Source organism: Petaurus breviceps, unplaced genomic scaffold, assembly GCF_028583685.1.
Source record: "Petaurus breviceps papuanus isolate PSGF00001 unplaced genomic scaffold, PetGlider_PUasm1.0 79, whole genome shotgun sequence".
In the NCBI taxonomy this organism is placed as follows: Eukaryota; Metazoa; Chordata; class Mammalia; order Diprotodontia; family Petauridae; genus Petaurus; species Petaurus breviceps.
This window is the reverse complement of record NW_027186523.1, coordinates 14,503,955-14,524,631: the sequence shown is the minus strand read 5'-3', so window position 1 is coordinate 14,524,631 and position 20,677 is coordinate 14,503,955. Positions and strand designations below refer to the sequence as shown.

At 40.2% G+C, this 20,677-nt stretch overlaps 1 pseudogene; it reads right to left on the bottom strand.

Moving 5' to 3' along the window:
- Positions 1 to 9,002: 9,002 nt before the first annotated feature.
- Positions 9,003 to 17,611, bottom strand: LOC138175707 (DNA polymerase epsilon subunit 3-like; annotated as a pseudogene).
- Between the last annotated feature and the right edge of the window lie 3,066 nt (positions 17,612 to 20,677).

The window sequence follows — 20,677 nt, the reverse complement described above, 5'->3', positions numbered from 1 at the left end:
ATAAATTCCTCTGTTAAGCTTTTCAACTTTCAACACAAGCACACACACACGTGTGTATGTATATATGTATTTATGTATGTATATATGTACTTGTCTCTACCATTGGAATATAAACTCCTTATGGAACATATTATTTTATACACATAAATTACATATCATTTGCTTTAATTCATCAAGATCTGCCTCTCCCCACAATTAATTGAGAACAAAGACAAAACCCATTACAAATCTATAGTCAATCAACACAAAGTTCCACATTGTCCATATCCAAAAGTATATTTGTCTCATTCTGCATTCTGGGCCCTTCACTTCTCTCTCAAGAGGTGGGTAGCATATATTTCTTCGTTAATACTCTGGAATTCTTTGATAATCATGCTGAGAAGAGTTTAGCACAATAGTATTCTACCACATTTATATACTATGACTTGTGCATTGATTTCTCCAATTTATTAGTACCTCCTCAGATTCCCATTCTTTGCTGCTATAAATATTTTTGTACATCCTTAGAGTTTGTTTTGCTTAGGATGGATCTCTCCCTTAATCTACTCCTCTTTTAATTTCACCAGGTAAGGAAGGTGAGGCCCCTAGTTCCTACCTGGTCTAAAACTTTCTGCAGTAAGTGATAGGTAGATAAAAGAGTTCTCAAATTCACCAAATGCTTTGTCACTAATTCTATGAAATAGGAATTCTATGAAAAGAGCACCTATTAATAATTGGGGGGGGTTTTTGGTCTAGACTTATGATTTCATGACTAGTGGACTGCCTACATAGAAACTTTACTGATATAGATTAGAAAACAATATGGTATTGGGGAAATAACACTGGATTGGGAGTCAAAGGACTTGAGTTCAAATCCTTCCTGTTTAAATGGACATGACAGTCAAGCCAATTATAATTTGATAGGAGTGTTTATTAGCCAGCTGGTGACTGCCTCCCCAGTGGGGAAGACAGCATTGAGTCTCCTGAAAGGTGCATTTTTATAGAATAATATGTTGCTAACAACAAAGTGTGGTTCCAAGGGAGGGGGTGCCATTTCTAGTAAAGTCTTGTGTACCTAACAAGAACAGACTTGTATCTAGGCTAACAAGAACAGACTTATATCTGGGGTATGTTTCTAGCAACACATGTGAAAAGTTCCCTCACTATTATGGCCTATCAGGTGGTTTCCAGGGACGCTGGTAGGGGCCCCTTCTGGCAGGTTTAGGGGGCTTTGGTGTATAATTTCTGGTGGGCACTTTACTATGTTATTTACAACTTGTGACTTTGGGCAAGTCAATCAGCCTCTCTGGAACTCAGTTTTCTCATCTGTAAAATGAAGGGATTGACTAGATGCCCTCTGTGGCTCTTTCTAGTTTTAAATCCTTGTTGTGGCTGCTGTCAGTTATTTCAGTTGTGTCCAACTCTCCATGACCCCATTTGGGGTTTTCTTGGCAAAGATGGTGGAGTGGTTTGCCATTTCCTTCTCCAGCTGATTTTACAGATGAGGAAGCTGAGGCAAACAGGGTTAAGTGACTTGCCCAGGGTCATACTGCTAGTAAGTGTCTGAGGCTGGATTTGAACCCAGGAAGATGAGTCTTTCTGACTCCAAACCTAGCCCTCTATCTACTGTGCCACCTACCTGCCCTTACTTCTAAATCTAGGATTCCATAAATTGCTCTGTAACTTAAAGTCTCAAGAGGGCACGGTGATATGAAGCAACTTGCCTATAACCACACAGCTAGTATGCATTAGAGTCAGGACATGAACTCAGGTCTTGCTCACTCTGAGACTGGCCCTTTATCTGCCACACTGCTTCTAGACAGAGAGTAAAAGTTATACAAGGAAGTAATTTAATTCAATATGATATTTGGCAAAATGGTAATAAGATAATTGATGGAAACATCTTTGAAGACAATTTGGGTCTAAAGTCTTCTATGTGATATATGTTACACCTGGGTATGTAAATAAAGATGAACTTAATTCTCTGTTCTTGCCCAGCAAAGAGAGTGTTGGATGGTGGCATTGCCTTGTGATCTTTAAATAAATGAAAAAGTATCTTGTAACTGAAACAGTAGTATCAGCATGTGCTAGGATGACATTTCAGCACTAGCTTGTGGGCTGACCAGTCATTCTGAGTTCTGATCACTATCCCGGGGCGGCATTGTTTGCTATCTGTCTCACAGGCCTACCATTTGAGCTTGCCTCCTTGAATCAGCGTGTTCTCAGGCTAAGAAACCTGACTGGCTGCAATTCCAAGATAACTAAGAGATGGCCCAGTTCTCTTAAAAGCCAAACTGGGGGGACAAGTGCATTTAACCAGTTAATGGAGATGGGGTGGGATGGCACAGGACCCTATATATATATGTGTGTGTGTGTGTGTGTGTATACTCTTGTCCATGCCTATGTTTAAAGATAGAATGGTACCAGGGGGTATAGCAGAAAAGTGTGTTATGGAGACAGATATGGTGAAAGAGGATTGTAGGACAGTCAACTTCTCCATTGGAAATCAATTTCTTTTGAAATTTTAAAAGATAATAAATTTTAAATTTTAAATGGTAATAAAGCCTCAAATGATCATATTTGTACCTTACTAGATTTGGCCCAAGATTCTAACAGGATAAGATCATGGAGGCAAGAATACAGTAGAAAGAGGGCTTGTCTCCATTGGGGTTTAGAGAATCTGGATTTGAATCCTGGTTCTGCCACTTAATACCTTAATTTTTTTGCTGTTGTTGTTGCTTTTTAGAGTAGGGCAGTTGAGGTTAAATGACTTGCCCAAGGTCACATGGCTAGTAAGTGTTAAGTGTTTGAAGTCAAATTTGAACTCAGGTCCTCCTGACTCCAAAGCCGGAGCTCTATTCACTGCACCACCTACCCGCCCCATGTGCAGATTTCACACACACACACACACACACACACACACACACCACCCCCACCTTTTTTTCTAAGTCCTTGAGAAAACTTTTTTTAAGCACAAGTGGATAAAAGCACCAGTGGATCCCGGGGGTTTCCACCAGAGACTTCCTTCAAAGTGAAGCCCTGACTCGTTAAGAACCATTCTACCAGTTCTGCATCCTCCCAACAGCACTGTATTCTAGCCCATGTTTATCCGTCTTGTCTGAAGAATAACATGAGAGACTTTTACTAAATGCTTAGTTACAATCTAAGCAAATTTATCTATAGCAGCCTAGAATCGATGTCAAAGAAAGAAATGACCTGTTTTGCATGAGGCCATTCTGGCCCTTTGTGGCCACTGTCTTTTCCTGGATATTCATTAACCATCCCTTAAATAATGAAATTCAAATGATGAATCCAAGTCCCTTTATTGCTGGTAAGTTGACAAATCAAGATAAGAAAACTTACCCCACCATTTTTAAAATTTTTATTTTTTGTTATTTTTGTTCTAGACCAGTGATTTTATTATTATTGGGAACTCTGGGTAAGGAAACACTCTCCACCACTGCATATCAACAGCTTTTCTGTATCTTATAGTCTTTAAATTTTTTTAAAAATTCATTTTATTTTTAATTTATGGAATAAGACAAGCATTTCCATAACATAGTATAATAAAAAATAGATGATTGTGCATGAAACTGCAAATCTAACATGTACAACTTGCTATTCCTTTTAAATATATAATAAAATTATCACGTAAATTTCTTTTTCTTCCCTTTTTTATTTCCCTCCTTCCCCCCACCCCCAGAGATGGGTACCATTAGACACAAATATAAAATTGTTCTATACATACTTCTATTTACCAGTTCTTTCTCTGAATGCATAGAATTAGTAGGTTCTTTCAGTGGGGCCTGCAAGGTGACCAATAGCCCAAGCCAGCTGCCTCAATCTTTTTGCTTCCAGGTCTGAGCTTTTTCTGATACCAAGCACTCTACTGTATTGGTCTGTCTGGGAATGTCCCAGGTAAGTTATCTACACCACTCTGGATGTTATCAGAAAGGAGTTGGCTTCTTGTCACCTCAGGTGTACACTGAGGCCACTCATCCCCCGGGCACAGAGAGTCCTGGGGAGCAGGTTTGTGGTGTCTCTTTCAAAGATGGGCATAGACTTATCCTTTAGACCTCAGGAGTTCTTAACCTTTTTGTGCGTACTGGACCCTTCTGATAGTCTGGTGTGCCTTTGGCCCCTTCTCAGAGTGCTTTTAAATGCAGAAAATAAAACAGAAAATTACAAAGGAAATCAATTTCATTGAAATGCAGCTTTCAATATACTTAAAAAACCAGTTCCTGGACTCCAGGTTGAGCTTCTCCAGTATGGTGCTCAGGCGTAGTTGTTAATGATCAAGTAAGGATAAGACATTTGAGTACCGCATACATGGTTTGATAATTGTATAACTGGGCTTCTATCAACTGGGAACCATGAACCCTCACTTTTACATAGGCGATTCAACACACAAAATAAGCCCCAGCCACCATGGAGAACTAAAATTATGTGTACTTATGAAAAATATATTAAAATTCCTTTATTATTCCCTACTATATCATATGGCTACCTATCTTGCTTAACCCTAGTCCTGACTGACTCTATATTTGGTTATGGTGACCTATGTCTTAACTCAGCCTGGTTGTCTTTTCAAAGCTACTTGGGAAGGATGTAAAGTGTGCCTCCTCAAAAGACCACATTTTAGCTCCCCAGGGATTATTAGGCTACTTTAACTGTCCTCAGCTCAGTCTTACAGGACATATTTTGCAAATCAAACATCTGTGCAAGAAACAAAAAACCCTAGGGACCACCATAGGTTATACACAAAAGGGCTATATACTCCTAACACAGAAGGCAAATTATTCTAAATCCTAATGTAGCTGCTCACTTAAGCAACTGCCTTAGAGAGAGTATGGTAGAGACAGCTAGGTGGCACAGTAGGTAGAGTTCTGGGCCTGGAGTCAGGGATGCTCATCTTACAAGTTCAAATCTGGCCTCAGATACTTATTAGCTATGTGACCCTGGGCAAGTCACTTAACCCTGTTTAGCTCAGGTTTCTTCATTTGTAAAATGAGTTGGAGAAGGAAATGGCAAACTATCCTGGTATCTTCACCAGGAGAAACCCAAATGGGGTCATGAAGGGTTAGATATGACGAAAGTGACTAAACAAGAACAGTTGAAGAAAAAGTGCTAGGAGTCAGGGGAGACCTGTTTTTTAAGTCTGTCTCTGAGAGTAGCTATGTAATTCTGGCTAAATCACTTTATCTCTGTGAGCCTTAGTTTCTTCATCTGTAAAATGGGCATAATTAAACTTTTACTACCTATTTCACAGGGATGTTGGGAGAAAAGCACTTTGTGAACCTAGAAATACTATAGAAATGTAATTTCTCATTATGAATTATAATTATATTCATGAATTGTGAAAGCAGTCAAGCTTCTCTGAGTGGGACAGAGAAGAGCGGTCAGCTTCTTTGAGTTGTAGATGGAAATCTGGGATGGTTGTAGGGACAGAGAGACTAAATACGGACAACTAGAAACGTGTATAACGTAATATGACATGATATGAAAATATAATATATCATAATATATTATATTACATAACATAATATAATAATAATATAACAACTTCTCCCTTGAAATCTCAGGCATTATGAATTTTTGATTTGGCATTAATGGCTTTGAAGAAGAAATTATTTGAATGGCAAATGGAGCTTGTGTATGGCATTTCCATAGTCTAGGGCACTGCTGGCTTTGTAAGAGAAGTCTGACTGTCTCTTAGGACAAGTGGCTTGTTCCTGGTCATACGTACCCTGTGGCAGACCTAGGATTTGGTCCCAGGACATATGCTCCCCATCTAGCACTGATTTCTCTGTAGTTCCCTTTCTACCTGTGTGTGTGTGTGTGTGTGTGTGTGTGTGTGTGTATGTATTCTTTGCATCCTGAAGAATGTTTTTCTCCCCAATGTCCCCATTGTTCTCAGCCTTGTCTCATCTTTGCCCTGCCCCCCATTAAAAATCTGCTTTCAAGGGAAGGATCTGAAACTGTTTACACTAAGGTAGGAATAATCAATGATTTAAAGTGTTGCTCAAATAAATTCCCAGGGAAATTTACATTTAACAGAGGACAAAGCCCCTGTTGAATTTCATATGAAAGAATAACGCCAAAATGAAGGAATTTTTCCACATTGGTAAACAGAGAGGAAGAAGGACTTGCACGAGGGAGCTCTCAATATCACACGGCACAGACAACCTATTCATCAGACCAGCCCTGGGCCAATAATCTCTATCTACGGGACCCCAAAAGCTTGTTTCCCGATTTTTCTGCTTCAAGCCTGGTCTTCCTGGTTAGTCATAGAGCTAAAGTGGCTGTACAAGTCATGAGAACGAAACAGAGCTCAGTCCCACTCCCATGTCAACTTCCCGCACTCTTCCAGACTTTTCTTTCCGGCTCCTTATCCAGCAGGCACTGTCCTACGGGACAGACTTTTCTCTGATGTGAGAAACTGGCATATAGGAGAGGCTGGAAGAAATTTTCGCTTTTTCTTTGTATCCCCAGTGCCGATGATGGTGCCTGTCACATAGTAAATGCTTTTTCATTAATTGATAATATTGTTTTTTAGCTTTAAAAAAGGAAAAACAAAACCTTTAGGAAAAACATGCATAGTATACCAAACCAAATTCTACATTGGTCATGTGCAAAAATGCATATCTCATTCTACATCTTGAGTCCATCACCTGTCTGTCAGGAGGTGGGTAGCATATTTTATCACTGGTCCTCTGGAATCATGGTTGATCATTGCACTGATCCAAATTCTTAAGTTTTTCAAAGTTTTCTCTTTCTGCTGTGAAGTTCTGCTCACTTTATCCTGCATCAGTTCATACAAGTCTTCATAGGTTTCACTGAAATCATCTCTTTCATAATTTCTTATGGTACAACAAGATTTTCTTACACTCGTCTACTATAATTTGTTCAATCATTTCCCAATTGGTGAGCATTCCCTCCCTTATTTTCCACAGCTCTTTGCTACTATAGAAAGAGGTGCCACAAATATTTTGTACGTGTGGGTCCTTTCTTTACCCACTTTCTTTGATCTCTTTGGGGATATAGGCCTTAGAGTATGGCTTGACAAGGGACTCTATTCCATCAGCCTTTCACTGTCTGAAGAGTGTAGCCCTAGTGTTCCAAACCAAATTTTGCTTATGGATCACCTATTAATCTTGGAATAATGTTTTTTTTCCCTTTTGAAAACTCACATTTCCCAATAGATCTCTATCCCTTCCCACTTCCAGAGAACCATCTCTTATAATACAAGGTAAAGAAGATGAAAGTAAAACGAACCAAACTGGAAATGCACAGGATCATAGAAAGGAACTCTGGGAACTTTGAGGTTATGGGGTCAAATTCTTCTCCCTTCATTTTACAGATGAAGAAACTGAGGCCCAGAAAAGCTAAGTGTTGTGTCTGGAGTCACACAGTCAATAATTATCTTAGATGGAATCATTTTGCTGGATAAATATTTAGAGAATTTGATGAGAAGAAGAATGTAGGTAAATTGGAGTACTTTTTTTCAATTTAATTTTTTGTTTCCAACATTCACTTCTATAAGTTTTAAATTTTCTCCCCCTCCTCTCCTCTTTCCTCCCCAGGATGGCATGCAATCTGATACATATACATTCCTATTAAACATATTTTCACATTAGTCATGTTGTATAGAAGAAAGAACGAATGGGAGGAACCATGAGAAAAAACAAAACTAAACAAAAAGAAAATAGTCTGCATCACTCTGCATTCAGATTCCATGGTTCTTTCTCTGGATGTGGATGGCATTTTCCATCATGAGACCTTTGGAATTGTTTTAGGTCCTTGTATTGCTGAGAAGGGCTAAGTCTATCAAAGTCAGTCATAGCACACTGTGGCTGTTTCTGTGTATAATGCTCTCCTGGTTCTGCTCACTTCACTCAGCCTCAGTTCATATAAGTCTTTCCAGGTTTTTCTGAAGTCTGCCTGTTCATCATTTCTTATAGCACAGTAGTATTCCATTACATTCATATACCACAACTTGTTCAGCCATTCCCCAGTGGATGGGCATCCCCTCAATTTCCAGTTCTTGGTCACCACAGAAAGAGCCACTATAAATGTTTTTGTACTTGTGGGTCCTTTTCCCATTTTATGATCTCTTTTTATGATACATCCCTAGAAGTGGTATTACTGGGTCAAAGGGTATGCACATTTTTATAGCCCTTTGGGCAATAGTTCCAAATTGTTTGGAGTACTTTTTAGAAGGATGAATTAACCCTATTTTAAAACTTTATTCTATGGTTAAATCTGTATGAGAAGAATTGAAGGGAAGGGAATAAGCATTTATAGAGTGCCTACTATGTACCAGGCACTATGCTAAGTGCTTTATAAATTTTATTTCATTTGCTCCTCACAACAACCTTGTGAAGTAGATGCTATTGTTGTCCCCTTTTTACAGATGAGGAAACTGAGGCAAACAGGGGTTAAGTGACTTGCCCAGCCAGGGTCACACAGCTAAGAAGTACCTGAAGTCATACGGGAAAGTTGGTTTTCCTGATCCCAGGCCCAGGGCTCTATCCATTGCACCACCTACCTGACTCTTGAGAGACCTGGATTCTGTTTCCTACTGTCAGGAAGTGCCGTGTCCACCCACCTCACTGTCTTTCTGAGTCACACATCTCAGATTTCTTTAAGGAAAGAATAATCCCAGTTGCCTGCCATACAATAGAAAGGGAAAGCATTCATGTTTTGTAAAGCATTTTGAGATTACAAAAATTATAGGTCAAACTCAAGTTATGCTTAACTCTAGAAACTCCCAAGAAGTTAGCTGTGGTCACACGCTTCACCTGAGGTTAGAGCATCGAGATGCTGAGCCCATCTGTTCCATATTGATCACTGCTTAGAGAGAGGCAGATAGATCAGCAACTCCTTTATCTATCAGTTCCTATCCTTCACAGACACATGAGGACATAATACAATGCTTTTCTGTTGTTTCTACAGAGATGGATTGCCAGCTAGGGCAAATGGATGATTCAATAGACTAGAATGATGGTGTAAGTACCGAATTGTCATCCTATCAGCTGCCAGCACTCCATCTCCTCCCTTAGCTCCCCCATTCTTCTTTCATCCTCTGGTTTGCCACAATCTAGAAGCTAGATTTAAAAAAAAAATTAAAGAATCAAAGTAAAACTCCCTTGAGTATTTCTCTCTCTCTCTTTTTTTGTTGCACTTTTTGGAGAGGGAAAGGAAGGGCAGTTGGGATTAAGTGACTTGCCCAAGGTCACACAGCTACCCGTGTTTCCCCGATAATAAGACCTATCCGGAAAATAAGCCCTCCCCTTACTGTGTAAGATTCCTCTAAAATAAGCCCTCCCCTGAAAATAAGCCCTATTGAGATTGCTACTGTAGTGAAGGTGATCCCCTGCGCTACACACTACATTATGGTACCCTCTGTATGCACCGTCCCCCCCCGGGTGAAACGCATGCCATGCTCTGAGCTGCATCCAATCAGAGCTGCAGCAGTGAGCGCATCATCCTGTTCTTTATTGAATTCATAATTGAATAAAGGTACATTTTTTTGTTCACATTTACCTGTTTATTAAAATTGCTGTCAATGTTCATTAAAATAAGCCCTCCCCTGAAAATAAGCCCTCTGGTGTTTTTCTGTCCAAAAAAATAATAAGACAGTGTCTTATTATCGGGGAAACACGGTAGTTTTGTGTTAAGTGTCTGAGGTTGGATTTGAACTCGGGTCTTTCCAACTCCAGGGCCGGTGCTCTATTCATTGTGCCACCTAGCTGCCCCTTGCTTGAGTATCTGTAGGAGGATATGGACAAAAATGATAAGATATGGCGGGCTTATGATCTGAACCAGCCTAAAAGTTACAGAGAATTGTAATTACAAAGAGCAAGCAGGGTTTTGTCCCAGAACATTGATAATATACACACCTCTTCAATAGCTAGAAACTACTGGGCTTAGCAAAGATAATTAGCTAAAATTGGAAGTTACCAGATGGTTGATTTCCTCCTTTGCATCCATGCTACACTCCACAGGAGTTCCACCCTACTTCTTTTCTGGGCAGCTCTCTTTCCTAACAGCAGCCTCAGAGTCCTGCAGTCTCTGTCTCTTCCTCCCCCCGTAAAAATATCTTCCTCCTTTGTGTCCTGGGGTCTCTTTCCCTGCATATAAATTTGTATTAAAAAGTTTATTTGTGGGTGACATTTCTTACTGTTTTTCCCAGGCACCAAAATTGGTAGTTCTGGCTTTAGAAGTAATAATACGGTCACAGATTTATCATGATTTAGCAATGGTGGAGTAGGGTGGTGATCAGGGTTGTTCAGCCATTCCTATTTTCATGTTACTGACTGACTTGTTGCCTCAGAGTTTCCCATTCTCTTTATCCTTCAGGAGCTCTAAGCCTTCAGCCAGAGACAGTGCTTCTGGTCAAACACCTGAGCTTTAGGTCTACTTCACAGGCCCCTTTTCTGCAATTAACTTTGTGAAAGACCAAACCCATTAAGGAAAGTATCAAAGCATAAGGAAACAATTCTCCAACTAAAAAGTGGTCACAAAATGTTTTATTTTCTTTCTTTATCTAAAAACAATTGTAACAAAGTTTAAGCAAACCATTATTTTTCCCCCAAATGAAGAGTAAAATGTTTTCTCATTTATTACAAAACTTGTTCCTTTAAACCATTAACATGTAAATGGTACCAAACTATATTTTGTCACATATTATAACCCAATCAAAGAGGAGTCGCCATCACTATTTTATAGCCCAAGAGGAGGAAAAACAGGAAGCATGAGACTAGAGAGGAAAGTTGGTGGTACAGATATATAGAACCTTTACTCCCAATTCTCAAGGTAGCTCTTTATACAGCAAGGCACTGACTGTCAGCACTGTTGGAGCCCATTTCTGGCTAAACAAAGGGAAGTTTCCTCATGGGGACAAATGTCTTTCAGTAGTTACCAACTTTCAGAAATTACCACTTAACTAAGTGGTACTAGACTAAGTAACCAGGAGAAAATGGAAAAGGAGACTGAGAGAAATGATTATTAATAACCAAATAATTTCGGGAGATCCAAGGTTCTCCTCTTTTTCTAAAGTCCTGATTTTAAAAAGTAAAATGAGATTGAATTAACTCTCCTTAAACTTGGTCAGACCCCACCCATCCTTACAAGGAATTTAATCTAAAATGGGGAAACCCATTGTGTTCTACTCAGGTTTGAGTGGCCATAAATTCTTTGATTAGATTGCCCAAAGCTTGGAGTAGTCTGGGTACTGAGATAAGTTTCTCTGTCCAAGGATGACGTGATTGTCACTCTCAGCCCTTCATTTTAATATAGCCCACCTCCTATTATGTTAACCAATCAGAGTTGATTATCACTCCTCTTCCAAAAGAACACATAAGCACTGAGGCCAGGCTCCCATGATTGTCTTTGGTCTCAGAGTGATGGCCAAAGGACCATCCTTTTATTAATAACCTGCTAGCTTTATTAATAAAATGATTAAAATATCCAGAAACTATGTCTCTCCAACTTTTTTAATCACCACAAGACTGACAAAACATGAAGGTCCCAATCAAAGTCACCTTAGAAGTAGTCAAAAGGGGAAAGTGGTTTCTTAGAATTAAATTCCTGAACATTATTATATTTCACTTAAAAGTGTCCTATCAAGTTGTCTTTCAGAGATGAAAGTAAGAAATATGAGTTTGGAAAAAAATGTTACATTTCTAAAGTTAGTCAGGATCGAAGATCACAGATTAGTAAAGGACAGTCTCAAGAGAGTGAACACGTGGTGCCTGGAAGAAGTGAGTTTTGGAACGTGTCATTTGTTAAATAAAAAAATGTCAAGTGCCAAAACGATGGGATGCCTGTGAGGTTTATTAAAGAAGAAACAATAAAAGGATTATGGATACTAGAAAGCCTGTTGTTCATAGACTTTTATTCAGTAGTCAAGGGAAAGGAAATAGAATTTTGAGGGGAAATGGTTACTTTACAGCAGACCCAACACTCCACTAATGATATTGTAAGTGCAAGCTTCAAAACAGATCCAATGATAAGCAGGGGTAGGAAATAGGGACCAACCCCCAAATTCAGCAGAGGGAAGTATAAGTTACAAGTGAAAGAAAGTAGAATCATACTAAAAGTGACAACAGGCTCATTCTTTATCCCAGCTCTTCTGAAAAGTACCCCAGAAAACAGGGGTAAATTAAGATAGAAATCCAGAATGCCTCAATCATTCTCTTAATGAATTATATCTGAAGTATCACAGGCTAGTGATGCTCAGAGTTCAAACCTCTCCAGCTTTCAGTGGCCTCTATGGCCCCAAATAATAGACACTATGGAGCCTGGGTTATAGGATAGGAAATGAAATATATGGGTCTTGGAACTTCATAAACCACCTTGAGAAAAGGTCATAATTTATAGGCAAATTGCGCAAAAGGTGATCAGAAAGCTCTCTTTCGGGGAAAACTTTGGTTCAAGGATTATTTCACGTGGTTTTCTTAGGTCCTTATGTATGGACATTCTTAGGAGTGGGGAAAAGGGAGGAAAGTGGAAGAAAGAATTCTCTGTCTTTTGACATTAGTACCGTGGAGGCAAACCCTAAGCATCTCATTTTCTGGACTGCCATTCTCTCCCCACAGCCAATTATCAAGCCCTTCTTCATTATTCTGTTCCTTTTCTTCCATCCTTTCATCATCTTGATTATTACCTTCTTCCTGCACCTCAAGATCTTTCTTTTAGTCTTTCCTTCTTTTGCTCTGAATCTCCCTTTTTTTACCTTTCTGTTCAAACCCATGTGTTTCTAATGCTGCACTTCTCAAACTTTTTGGCCAGAAGATCCCTTTTAACTTGAGGATTCCAAAGAATTAGAAATTATGACGGATCTGTTTTAAAATACTTAATTCATTTAAAATAACAATAAATATTTATATATGTGTTATATATAAAATGTTTTACAAAATAGTTGCATTTTCTAAAATGAAATAAAATATTGAGGATGGCAGTGTTTTACATATTCTTGCAAATCTCTTTAATGTCTAACTTAATAGCTAGATTCTCATATCTGTTCTGCACCCAATCTGTTGTGATATATTGTTTTTCTTGCAGTATATAAATAAAAACTGGCCTCTCACAGTTTGTAGGTGGAAAAAGGAAGAGTATTTTAATGGGCAAATACCATCTAGTATTAGAAAACCGTTTTGATTTTGCAGATATCTTGAAAGGATCTATCAGGGGACCACACTTTCAGCACAATTGTTCTAGTGCATCTTTCAGAGGGGAAATGAAAGGCTGAAACTCCATCTCTTCATTGTCTGTTAGCACATCAACAGCATTTGTGCTCTTGTCATTTACATTGGACAAGAGGTACATGTATAGCACTAAAGCACTCTGGTCATCTGAGAGCTGGTGCTTCAGGCCATTTTGGAGATGGTGACTCTGTTGGGAAGGGTCTCCTTCATGATCCTGGTGAAGATACTGTTGGGTAGGTTCAAGTCCTCTGGCTTTTTTGCAGTGGTGCCCCATAAGTAAGGTGGATTTTAGTGTAAGTAAGGTGGATTTTAGTGTGTGTAGAGTGAATTTTTGTTATTATTTCTTAGAGTTCAGTTTCTCAGGATCCATGGCCATAACAATCTCTTGTTCCCAGGTATTAGATGAGTTCTCACAGTTATGGTTCAAAATATCTCCACCATGCTTGTGCAGCATTATATAATGATAAATAACATAAACATCCACTGTGTCTGCTCAGTGAGATACAGAGATAGGTGATATAAACTTGTGAGGCTATTACTGACAATATGCCTTCTTTGTCTGTTGCCCTATACAGCAGGTAGGCATTAGTCAGTGAATGGGGAGCCTTAGGGTTGAATGCACAAGCTGGAATGCTGTGCGTGTCTTGATTGGCCCCCATCGGGGCTTGGGTGGGGGGGAATGCTGTGTGTGACTCAATTGGCCCCCATTGAGGCTTGAGGGGATGTAGGGGAATGTACAAGTTGTTCCTGTCTCAACCCCATCGAGATGTAGAGGTAGTTGTGATTAGGGAATGCTATAAGAGTCTGTCCTCACATTATCGGCAATCCTCTTCTGAGAAAATTAGACTAGAATAAAGTAAGATTATTAACCCCTTTTTAGGGTCTTTTCTGTCTGACCAGATCAAGAGTGAACCTGTGCTAGCAGCCTTCTTGTGTGCTGTGTTTATCTGTCTTACAACACCTCACTCAACAGTGCCCCCACTAGGTTTTAGGACAGGGGAGGCACCCTCAGAGGTATCCCTGACTCATTTCCCTCCTAAATTGCTCAGATGTCCAATCTCCCCACCTCAAACAAGTGTATCCCCTGTCTGGGCATCATTAGTACGCCACCCCCTGCCCCAACCAGTCCTCAGCTTTGACACTATTGAGCATCTGTGGGCACCTGTGAGTCATAACCTCTTACATCAAAAAGCATATTTTTAAAATTTTTTTTTAGCAATCTGGGTTAAGTAACTTGCTCAAGGTTACATGGCCAGTTATTTCTGGGTGTGGTACTGAGTGTCTGAGCCCAGGATTTGATCTCAGGTCCTCCCAACTCTGGAGCCGGTACTCTTACTCGCTGAGCCACCTGGCTGTGCCCCTAAGCTATTGTGGTTAAGTAACTTGCTCAAGGTTACACCACCAGGTGTTTTTGGGTGGGTGCTAAGTCTCTGAGCCCGGGATTTGATCTCCAGGTCATCCTGACACTGGAGCCGGTGCTCTTACTCACTGTGCTAGCTACCTGGCTGCCCCAAAAAGCATATTTCAAAGGAAGAAATCTAAGCTGTCAATCTAAGCTAGGCATGTGAAAAATTGTTCTGAATTACTAATAATTGAAGAAATTCAAATTAAAGTAACCCTGAAGTTCTATCTCACAAACATCATGTTGGCAAGATGACCCCCCCCCCCCCAAAGAAAAACAGAAAATGTTGGAGGGGCTGTGAGCAAGAGGAACAAATTATCTAGAACATGAACTCTCTGCTTGAGTGGCCAGAGGTTACCAGGCTTTTGCATGTTGTCTAAATAACTCTCCTTCCTGGTAAAACAATATGATACCCACTTGGGAAGTATTATGGAATTTGCCACCCCCACATTCACTTTCACTTTTCTAAAATTTTAGCTCTGCATACTGCAGAGTTAGGAGAGAATGATGACAGAGTGAAACATTTAAGATGAGGGATCTGGGATTGCTTTATTGTTCAATCATTTGCATGATTTTTACAGATTTGAAAATCTTTGAAACATCTTTGAAAGGTTAAGAGGTTCACTTAACTTCTGGGCAAGCTCATCCCTTTAGTCAGCATTTATTAGGTACCTACTGTATGCCAAGCCTTGTGTTAAATGCTAGAGGAAGGGAACAAGCATTTGTTAAGTGCCTACTCTGTTCCAAGCACTGTGCTAAACACTTTACAAATATTATCTAGGCATAGAAAAAAAAAAGCAAAAGACAGTCATTGTTCTCAAGAAGGTCACAGTCTAATTGGGGAGAAAACATGAGAACAAGAAGACATATATAGGATGAACTGGAGAAAACCAGCAGAGGGAAGGGACTAGCATTAAGAGGATCAGGAAAGGAGAAGGCAGGATTTTAGCTGAGACTTGAAGAAAGCCAGGGAAGTCAGAAGGCAGAGATAAAGAGGAAGAAAACTCCAGGAATGGGGGACAGTTTTTATTGTTGTTGTTAAGTCATTTCAGTCATGTCTGACTCTTCATGACCCCATTTGGGGTTTTCTTGGCAAAGACACTGGAATGGTTTGCCATTTGCTTCTCCAGCTCATTTTACAGATGAAGAAACTGAGGCAAACAGAGTTAAGTGACTTGCCCAGGGTCACACAGCTAGTATGTCTTAAGTGTCTGAAGGCAGATTTGAACTCATGAAGATGAGTCTTCTTGATTCACTTCACCACCTAAGGATGTCCCTTTAATAAAATCATTGGTTTTCAAATGGATTCTTGTGATTTCTAACAAAACAGTAAAAACATCTCTAAGTAGTCGATTTTTTCTATTCCTAATTTATTAAACTTCACCCCAAATCTGAGTCATATGTAACCTACTCTGAATACATTTTTGAAGAAGATATTTCAATTTCAAAGGACAACTGTTCATTTACGAAGTAAAAACCAAAGACTTTGACTTTTCACTTGCATATCAATCCCGTATTTTCAGTTGTCTGCAGTATGCTTCAATTTGGATGACCTATTGTCATCAGATTCTACACGTCCAAGGTCAAAGGGGCAATTCTGCCCTCCCCACTCCCCACACATCTTTCCTCGTCCCTTATCAAGGGCACAATCATCCTTGTTAAATGGAAAGAGCCTGGTTTAACCCTCTCTTTTCTGCCTGGGGCATTAGTGGAAAGATTGGATATCCCTGCAGTCAGCCTCCCTCTTCAGACACTCACCGACTGTCTCACCTCAGGCCAGTTCCTTTCATTCATCTATAAAATGAAGGAAGTGGAGATGATCTCTGAGATTCTTCCCAGTTCCAGATCTATGATTTGTGCTAGGGACTAAGGATACACTGAAGATAAATTACAACAGGTACTGCCCTAAAAAAGTTTAGATTCTATTGGAGGTAACAGCATGAACACAGATAAGTATATGCAAAATAAATACAGTGTAATTGGGAGCAAGGAGGAAGCACTGTTCAATCATCTCTAGTAGTGGGTTCATATTGGGGGTGAGGCAATAATCCGTATATAAGGATCCCTGAAAGTGGCATATTTAATTTCCTTTTTTCCCTCCAGAATTTATTTATTTATTTTTAGTTTTCAACATTCATTTTCCCAAAACTCTGAGTTCCAAATTTTTCCCCATCTCTCCCCTCCCCCCACCTCAAGATGGCAAGCATACTGATTACCCCTTTCCCTAGTCTGCCCTCTCTTTTATTCCCTCCATCTCCCCTTACCCCACTTCCCTTACTTTCTTTTTGTTGTTTTTAAATTTTTAAATTTATTTTTAGTTTTCAACATTCATTTCCACAAGATTTTGAGTTACAAATTTTCTCCCATCTCTCCCCTACCTCCCCCACCCCAAGATAGAGAACCCCTAATCTGTTCTCTCTTATATCCTCCCCCATCCCCCCTTACTTTCTTGTGGGGCAAGATGGATTTCTCTACCCCATTACCTGTATATCTTATTTCTCAGTTGCATGTAAAAACAATTTAACATTTGTTTTTCAAACTTTGAGTTCCTTAACTTACTTTTAAAGTGTATTATTTCCTATGTTTTTTTGTGTGTGTTAATTTTGGTAACTATTTCCCAATTCCATTTTAATCTTGTTCAGGTTGCATTGAGCCGGGAGCATTGGGAGCTGTATTTGACACCTCAGATTTGGAGTCCTTAGCAAACTCCCTTGTTTATTGAGTTGAACTGAATATGGATTCAGAATGTACAACACCTGCCTCTGTATTTCCATTGCAACTGTGGCTGTTATTTGTCCATTTTTGAAGAGGGATGATGTCTTGACTCCTGCGTGAATTGGATTTAAGTGAGGCAGAGTTGCACACGGTTGTCAGCCTCACCCTCTCTTCCGGAGTCATTGAAGTCCATGGGTAAGATAAAAGTCAAGATGGCTAGTGATGGCCTTTGATGCAGTGTTTTCGATGGCTGACCAAGCTCTAAATGTTCCACAGTGTCTACTTCAGTGGCCTTCATGGCCATTGGGACAAACTGTTCTCATTCACCCATTCTGCCAGGGGGAAGTCTTCACACACTTGGGGTAAATATCCCCCTAACTGACCAATGGGTTTGAGGTCCATTGGTTACCCTCAACCTGGCTTGACCCATCTGCCAGGGTGGTTTTGACAGTTTTACCAGGATGTGGCCAATGAGCATGCTACAGCTTCTTGGAGCCCCAGTCCTCATTGCAGGATTTCCATTTCAATGACCTACCTAACAACCTTCTGCACCTTAGACCTGGATTACTTCAACTTCAACTAACTTCCACCTATAATTCCTAAATGTTCCCTCTCCCTGATTCGATCCATCTTGTGTACTATTGCTACATGGTAAAAATAACAACAGCTAACATTTATATAGTACTTACTCTGTACCAGATACTGTGCTAAGGGCTTTACAATTATTATCTCATTTTATCCTTACAAGTCTGGGAGGCAGGTGCTATTATTATCTGAATTTTACACTTATGAAATTGGGGCAGACACAGGTTAAGTGACTTGCCCAGGGTCACAGAGCTAGTAAGTGTGTGGGGTCACATTTGAACTCAGGTCTTTCTAACTCTAGGCCCAGTGCTCTATCCATTGTGCCACCTGGCTGCACACACACATAAACACACACACACACACACACACACACACACACACTCCCTAGCATTATAGTGCTTTAAGGTTTGCAAAACAGTACAAAGAGGGGCAGCTAGATGGCGCAGTGAGTAGATCACTAGTCCTGGAGTCAGGAGGACCTGAGTTCAAATCCAGCCTCAGACACTTGACACACTTACTAGCCGTGTGACTTTGGGCAAGTCACTTAACCCCAATTGACCTCCAAAAAGCAAAAAAAAAAAATTAAAAAATAATTTTAAAAAGTACAAATATCATCTCATTTGATCCTAACAACAACCCTGTGAGATTGGTGCTATTGGGATCCCTATTTTACAGATGAGGAAACTGAGGCACAGAGAGGTTAAAGTGAGGTGGCCAGGGTCACACAGCTACTAAGTACACATGGGCTCCTTTGAAACACTGCTTTTGTTTTGTAACTTTGCTGCTCAAATGCCTCCATTGGCTTTCTGTCATTCACCAGGTCAATCCAAATTCCTTTGCCTGTATTTGAGCTGTTCCTCAGGATCCGGCCACACCCTACCTACTCAGTCTATTTCCTATTACTTCTGATCTCAGCCCTGGTGAATCCAAGGTAGGATTTCCTCTGGGAGCTATACCCCTTCTTCTTCCCCACTCTTACCAGGCACTTTTCACTAATCACCTAATCCAGGTAGATTAGGTCCCCTGGAGAGAGGTCACTTCCCTGAATTCAAAAGGTCCCCTATGTCTCTGAACTCCTAAAACTAGAGCTTACAAATCCCCACCATGTTCTTACTTTTAACTCTCAGCTGGGAGAGACAACAAGATGGAAGCAAGGACATTTACTAAGATGCACATGAAGCAGTTGGGCCTGATTCAGGCTGGTCTTCTGTTATTTTGGGTGAGATATTATAGGTGATTTAACAGCTGAAAAAGTAAAGTTTACTTAATCATAGTATGGAAACCGCTTAAGAAGGAAACCGCAGTACTTCACTTGGGTAGACATGGTACCCTTGTCTCCATATAGAAATATGTCTGGCTATCAGGACATGATCTGGAGACTCCAGTGGCTTTGGGACAGCATCGTTAGAAGAGATGCTATAGGAGCGGCTAGGTGGTGCAGTGAATAGAGCACTGACCCTGGAGTCAGGAGAACCTGAGTTCAAATACGACCTCAGATACTTAATGCTTACTAGCTGTGTGACCTTGGGCAAGTCACTTAACCCCAATCACCTTGCCTTCCCCCCTCCAAAAAAGCAAAAAAAAAAAAAGAAGAAGAGATGCTATACAACATTCTTCTTAAACATCTGGGGCACACTCTTCTACAAATACAAATGGAAATAGCAGGGAAAGTGGGCTCAAACTTATGATACACTGTGAGAAAGGGACACGTGTAGGGAATATGTAAGAGGTAAAGACAATACATGTTAGAGTAATTCAGAGAAATGATCAACTCAAATTAAGGAGGTAAGAAAGCTTCACAGAGGAGGCACAACTTGAAATGAACTTTGGAAATTGTGTCTGATCTAGATAGCGAGGGAGGGAGAAAAGAGCAAATTGTGTTTGGACATTAAGGCCTTTGAGACAATAAGGGCTGTTCCTTCTTATAATCCCTCCTTTTGAAAAGGCTGAGGCTGATGGCTTGGGCTCAGGAGTTCTGAACCATGTACTGTTTTCTTAACACCTTGTAATATGGCTAGGACTAAAGCTAACTGGGTGTCTGTACTAAGTCCAGCTCTAAAATGTGAGTGACTATAAAAAGGTGAGCCCTGAGGATTATGGGGGGGAGGATGGGTGGAGAGAGGGGGGGAAACACTAAGCTACCTAAAGAGGGATAAATTGACTAGGTCAGATAAAGAGCAGGTTAAAGCTTTTGTGCTGATCAGCAGTGAGATTGTACTGGTGAGTGACCCCTGTACTTCCAGTTTGAGTGAGAAAGGGAGACCCTAAGGGAAAAGAGAGAGAGAGACAGAGACAGACAGAGACAGACAGAGAGAGACAGAGACAGACAGAGACAGACAGAGAGAGACAGACACCCAGAAACACAAACACAGAGAGAGAGACAGACACAAAGACACACAGATAGACAGAGATACACAAAGAAATACAGATTCAGACACAGAAACTGAGATAAACACAGACAGAAAGATAGAGATAGAGGCACACAGAGAGAAATATGGGTTTGGAGAATATGACTGGAATTTTTAGAGTGAAATTAGAATTAGAAATATAGATTTAGAAGTAATCAGCATAATTGAAGCTATAAGAAAGGATTTAGTCGCTGAAGGAAATAGTATAGAGAAAGAAGAGCAGGGAGCCAATGACTGAACTTCTTTATAGAAATATTCCTATTTAGGAGTGAGGGAGGAGAGAGATGGAGAGAGGAGGGATCAGTCACAGGAGTCAGAGAAGGAATCTTCAGAGGTAAGAGGAGAAGCAATCTAGGCATTCCATAGGACCGGAAACT